Source organism: Limulus polyphemus, unplaced genomic scaffold (assembly GCF_000517525.1).
Source record: "Limulus polyphemus unplaced genomic scaffold, Limulus_polyphemus-2.1.2 Scaffold896, whole genome shotgun sequence".
In the NCBI taxonomy this organism is placed as follows: Eukaryota; Metazoa; Arthropoda; class Merostomata; order Xiphosura; family Limulidae; genus Limulus; species Limulus polyphemus.
This window is the reverse complement of record NW_013666506.1, coordinates 183,859-190,037: the sequence shown is the minus strand read 5'-3', so window position 1 is coordinate 190,037 and position 6,179 is coordinate 183,859. Positions and strand designations below refer to the sequence as shown.

The following is a 6,179-nucleotide window of genomic DNA, read 5'->3' as shown; positions in this document are numbered from 1 at the left end:
TTTAGCTTTGTGTTTAATGACAAACAAACAAAGAAGCAAAATCCGTAACAAACTCAGGAAGCATAAAGGTACCTTTATAAGGTATATTTTATGTGAATTTTGTTGTTAAATTTTCACTTGTTAATGTAACCTCACATATGCTGAATTAAAAGAAAAGAATTATTTCCCTTGCCCCTGGAGGGGGAGCGAGGGTATTGCAATCGGGTCCGCGTGTGTGTGTGTATGTATATGTCTTTCTGTGTTTCCGCGCGCGTTTCTCGAAAAGTAATAGACTGATGTACACGGAAATTTTACACAAGATGGGAATTCAGTATGGGATAGTCCTCCACAAATTGGTCTGGATCTAAACTTGGATCCGGATTCTGGATCACTTTGAAGTATTTTTTATAAAGGGGAGATAGGGCATTTTCGCAGTTTTGGGTTAATAATTGTAAAGTGTGATCGGATTTGTACCAAATTTCATGGGCACATTAAAATTGAGACTCCTTGTCACACTACAAAAAATTATCCGGATAGTTGATCATTCTGGATCTGAGAAGGATTTTCTGAGTTTTCGAAGGTGAAATTTGACGTTATCCAATATAAACGCATGCAATCTCGAAAAGGAGCGGCGGGGCGAGGGTATGCAATCTCTCTTATTCGATGACGAGGAACCCACTTTGAGACTAATAATGCTTGAAGACGGGTTGAATGGGTAATGAAGAAAAACTTTATTATATGTTTAACATATATGTTTTGTCATCATCAGAACCTTGTCAAAACGATGTACATTTGTTGTTATGTTAAACTTATATTAAAGTTTTCATTTATTACCCATTCAAACCGTCTTCAAGCATTATTAATCTCTCTTATTGCTCTTGTTGGCTATGGAACGATACAAATACATTTGTCTATGTAAAAAAAAAATTGATAGTAAATGAATGATATTGTATTATTACACAATAAATTGTAGACTGTTATATCATTGATAAATTCAATGTTAAAATGAAAAAATAAAAATAACTTCCCATGCCGGGAATCGAACCCGGGCCTCCTGGGTGAAAGCCAGGTATCCTAGCCACTAGACCACATGGGATTGTATTAAAGTGTGCTTACGTATTTTATCAAAGATATCTCAATTTAAATATAAAATTTGTATATATTATTGTAGATATATACATATATTTTTGTTTACATGATTGAAAGGTCGTGTAAAAACATATTAATAAAGTACATTTAGTTGATATATCTATATGTTTCCACAAAAACGAAACTTGCAAAATTCTTAAGCTTATAGGATTTGTCAAAAGACACTGTTGGCTCAAAATCTTCGACTGATACATCGACAGAAGAGAAAAACCTAGTGATTATAAGTGAAGAAAGTTACTGGCCATCGTTAGAATTTAAATTATTGTGTGTGTATATATATATTATAATAATACATGTATATTACTTCAGAAACTGAAGAGTGTCCCGCAAGATATGAAACTAGTACTTATGCTTCCAAGTTTGTGTTTTTACTTATTTGTTTTAAATAGTAAAGAGTTTTTAAAATATGATAAACATTTTATTCTCTTTCATTACAAATATAGTTTTAATATGAAATTTGAATACTAGTGTGGTAATATAACTTGATTACACTATTAATAAACATGTTAGGTTAACTTAACAGAAAAATGCCGTCTGCTAAGTTATTTATCTATTTTGAAAACAGTATATCAAAACGGGAACTTATAGGTTTAACAAAAATTAACCTGGATATATAATTTTATGGCTGGTTCTATCTTGATATAAAGAAATTTGTGCAGAGCGTCGGCTAATGTTAACGTACTAGGATGGGGATCAATGGGTACAAAGTTAGAGTCGCGATATACCGCTGAACATGCTTTATACTTTCAATTGTGGAGATGTTATAACTGCAGAAGTTGATGTTTGATTCCTTATTTTCTGGTCAGTAATACGTTTTAAATTAGGAACGGCTACACTTAAACCTTAAAAACTCTAATTTGGTCATTTTGCATAAGATGCCATTCAGGTTGAAAATTCAAAATATCAGTACCAGTATTCCATACTTTATGAATGAAAGATTGCCCTGGGTTGTATCAGCAGCGAAAAAAAGAGTTACTTACGTGTAAACAGTTTCTCACGTTTTGTTCTGTCGTTTAACAGGTAAGAGTACTGAGTTTTTTTATAGCTACATGACAATATTATTAGCCTAAAATGACGCATATTTAGTTGCCTGAAAAGAATACGAAGGGCGAATTCTATATGCAAGAACAAACAAGATCTATTAGCGAAAAACTAGCAGAATAAAATATTTTTTTATAACAAACATTTCAGTATAAACAAAATTATACTAGAACAAAACAAACTTTGCACATCAAGGGAAAATAGAGTTTTTCTAGTTTCAAACTTTGATCGGTTATGTGTTAGGTCTAAGAGTTGATCGCACAATGTCTAGTAAAATCTGGAAAAAGAAAAGTTTGATTTTATCCTAATCATCAAATACAGGGATATGTCAACAATAAAATTTAATACTAGATTTACTTCCCGCAGTGCCCCGAAAGTGTTGTGTTTCAAGAGTAAATAAAACCAAAATTAAGAGTAACTAATATTTTTATTTCTTGCTTTTGAAGTTCATATATCATGCTACAATGTAGCCTACAGAGTGCATAATTCTTCTCATGATTCATGGCATGTGCTCGTTTTACTGACAAACTGCAACGTTAAACGTCCCTTATGTGACGTCATTTTAGGGTCTGCTGAGTGATTGACAGACAATATAGTGATGCGAGTAATTAGCAATGGTTCTCAATCTTTATTGTTTCAGGACCCACTCGTAAACATTGATGGATAATCGCTTAAGTGCAAAAAAATAGAAAAGAACACGTCTGCCTTACTAAATTATAACTAAATAAATAAACTATTATCTACTTTCAGAGTTTGAACGCAGCCCTTTCACACATTCTGATGATACAATTTTGAGTCGTGACCCATGGGTTGAGAAAATGTTACCCAATACACTTGATAGCGGAGGATAGAGTGCAGATAGTCCATTGTGTAGTTTTGCGCAAAGAAAAAGAACACTAACAAATGTGTTTATTTTCGTATTTATTTATTTATCTATTAACACTAATAAGTTTCTATGTTTTTAATCATCATGCTTTTGAATTACTAGGAAAATATGTTATTTCTCATCAAGTATGTGAAGGGTGGTTATGTGTCATCCAGTTTTCTGAACAACAAAAAAAGAAGATACAAACAGATTTGTTATTAATGACATTTAAGTTTACGAGATTATTTTCAAACCTTAATTGTTTTTAATGATTATTTATATTAAGTATTTTCCAGAACTAAAATGTTTCATAGAGAGATTGATGGAAACTAAGAGTTTTAATTTTTTTTTTTTTAAACGAAACAAAAATATTTTGATGCAATGTTAAACTTTGCACAAAACTGGTCATTTACTCTTGAGAGTGCAGTAACGTGTAAAATTGATTCGACATTAACAATCTCTTTGATTTTTAAAGCATTTAAAAAAATGCTTAGATACTGTGGTATTAACTATGATATAAAAAAAAACGCCCATTAGAACTATAATACACGAGCAGTGGCTCTTTTGTGACTTGAAAACGTTGCGGTTGTTTTAAATGAATTTTTCTGGAAGTTCATCGCGTGTTACATTCTTGAGTTACTTCTTGAAGCTTCCTCTGTTTCAAGGTACATTATAATATATATTATTGAGTATACTTCGTTATCTCTATTCTCCATTTGGAAGTTTATCGTAATTTCCAATATCGATTTTTCTCATTTGAGTCCCTCCTTTGTTTAGGAAATGATCAGACAATGAAATCTTGAGATTTATTCCCTGAGTGTTATTTTTGTGTGAGAGTGAACTTGGAGTTTACTTTGGATCCTATTTCTGTTTAGGAGGTAAACACATAATTCAATTTTCAATTTAGTTCTTTGAGTCTTATTTGTGCTTGAGATCATACATCTCTGAGCTATTTCTTTGAATATTGATCTGTTTGAGATCATACCTCTCTGAGCTATTTCTTTGAGTCTTACTTGTGTTTGAGATCATACATCTCTGAGCCATTTGTTTGAGTCTTTCACCCAATTCAGATCATACCTCTCTGAGCTATTTCTCTGAGTCTTCATCTGTTTGAGATCATACATCTCTGAGCTATTTCTTTGAGTCTTCATCTGTTTGAGATCATACATCTCTGAGCTATCTCTTTGAGTCTTCATCTGTTTGAGATCATACATCTCTGGGTTATTTCTTTGAGTCTTATCAAGACTGCGTAACATGATCAACTGTCAAATAGATGTAAGACTCAAAGAAGGATTGTAAGACTGCGTAACATGATCAACTGTGAAATAGATGTCTCCTTCTTTTTCTCATTACCTTTATACCACTTGTTTCTTTTGATAATATCTGTAAAGACAGACAAACAAAAATAGTTGTAAGATATATCGTCTCTGATTGTCTAGTAACTCAAAGAGGAAAACAAAGCACAAAAAAGGTTTGTTTGTTTGTTATGAATTTCGCGCAAAGCTACACGAGGGCTATCTGCGCTTGCCGTCCCTAATTTAGCAGTGTAAGACTAGAGGGAAAGCAGCTAGTCATCACCACCCACCGCCAACTCTTGGGATACTCTTTTACCAACGAATAGTGGGATTGACCGTCCCATTATAACGCCCCCACGGCTGGAAAGGCGAGCATGTTTGGTGTGACGGGGATTCGAACCCACGACCCGCAGATTGTGAGTCGAGCGCCCTAATCACCTGGCCATGCCGGGCCTACAAAAAAGGAAAACAAATATTTTGAATCAATATAGTGCAAGAAAGGTCTTGATATTTTTGTTTGTCTCGATGAAGCGTCATAATAGACTAGCATTTAGGCTTAAAGTTTTCATACTATGATAATACAGTCTTCTGACCAATGAAAACCCATTAAAATGGCCCAGATAGTGTAACTATAGAAGAATCTGATATATAAGATAAATTGCTACGACACAAGTTACTGTTTAGGTGTGGAGTCAGTTTACCAAAAGTACAGCCAAAAACTAATGTTTATGAAGATACAAAACAATAAATATGAATACCTGAATCATACAATAAATAGCTACAATATCGGTGCTCTAATTACAATATAACAGTGTTAAATGTAATAAAAAGAAGAACAAAATATTAAATATACTGTTGCGTCAGCGAGGTCACGTGACTAGTATCATGCCACGTCCTTCTCGAACCTTCGTGAATTATCGGGAGACTACTAGATTGGGGGTAGTGTGGTATATATAAGACGGTCACAACGTGACGGAACAATGAGTAATTGAACTGCAGTCAGAGAGTGGGTAATTGAACTGAGTATTGTTGAAGTCCAGTACGTGAGACTTTCGTTGAGAATTATAGCGCGACTGTTGAAATTAAGTGTATCGCAAAGTTAAATTCGGAAAGAATAAACCAGTTTTATTTAAGAAAGGACTTGTGTCGCTAAAGTTTCGTCGGAACGAATTTACGGAAAATTAACTAACGAACGGAGACGTAACAGTAGCAACTTTTTGTTTCAAATAAAAACTTCACATACGATTGTTCTAAAGCGAGTTGTTGTTTAGCAAATAACCACACAATTGGTTAGTTATGCTCTGTCCATGGCGGGGAATCTAACCCCAGACTTTAATGTCGTTAGTCCATATTCATGTGCGCTAGAGCTGGTCCGGCAGACAGGACAGCACCCGCACCAACGTTTTGTTAGAATAACTGTATGGCTTTTAAAACTTTAACTTGCACTTAAAAAAGATTTGTCTAGGAGACTAGGTAAATATATAGACTTATAGTAGTATGCACGAATAAGTATAACAATACATAATACATTATAGGTGTAATCTTAAGTGCTTGCTTATAGCTATGGTGAGTATAAGTGACAGTGAGCACCTATTTTTGTGAATCATAAAGAAGTGCTTGCAAACGATTAATACTTTCAATAAATTATAGTAAAATTAGTCAATGTGTGTTTTGCACATTATTTTGAGTTGACTGACCAACCCAAAATTGCTTCCTCCGCCTCTGATACTATTGTTACGACAGCGGAAGTCACGCGACGTTCGGAAGCATCGCGCTGGAGTTTCTAGAAGGATCATGACTGTTCCTGGCAACTCTAGTCTTCTCCAGTCGCCCTCTTATTTTTTTTTTTT

The 6,179-nt window shown here is 33.9% G+C and overlaps 1 non-coding gene across 1 annotated transcript; it reads right to left on the bottom strand.

Annotated features, from left to right (window-relative positions):
• Positions 1-1,003: 1,003 nt before the first annotated feature.
• On the bottom strand, positions 1,004-1,075 carry Trnae-uuc. The gene has a single exon. It is a non-coding gene; the product is annotated as a tRNA-Glu (tRNA).
• Positions 1,076-6,179: the final 5,104 nt, after the last annotated feature.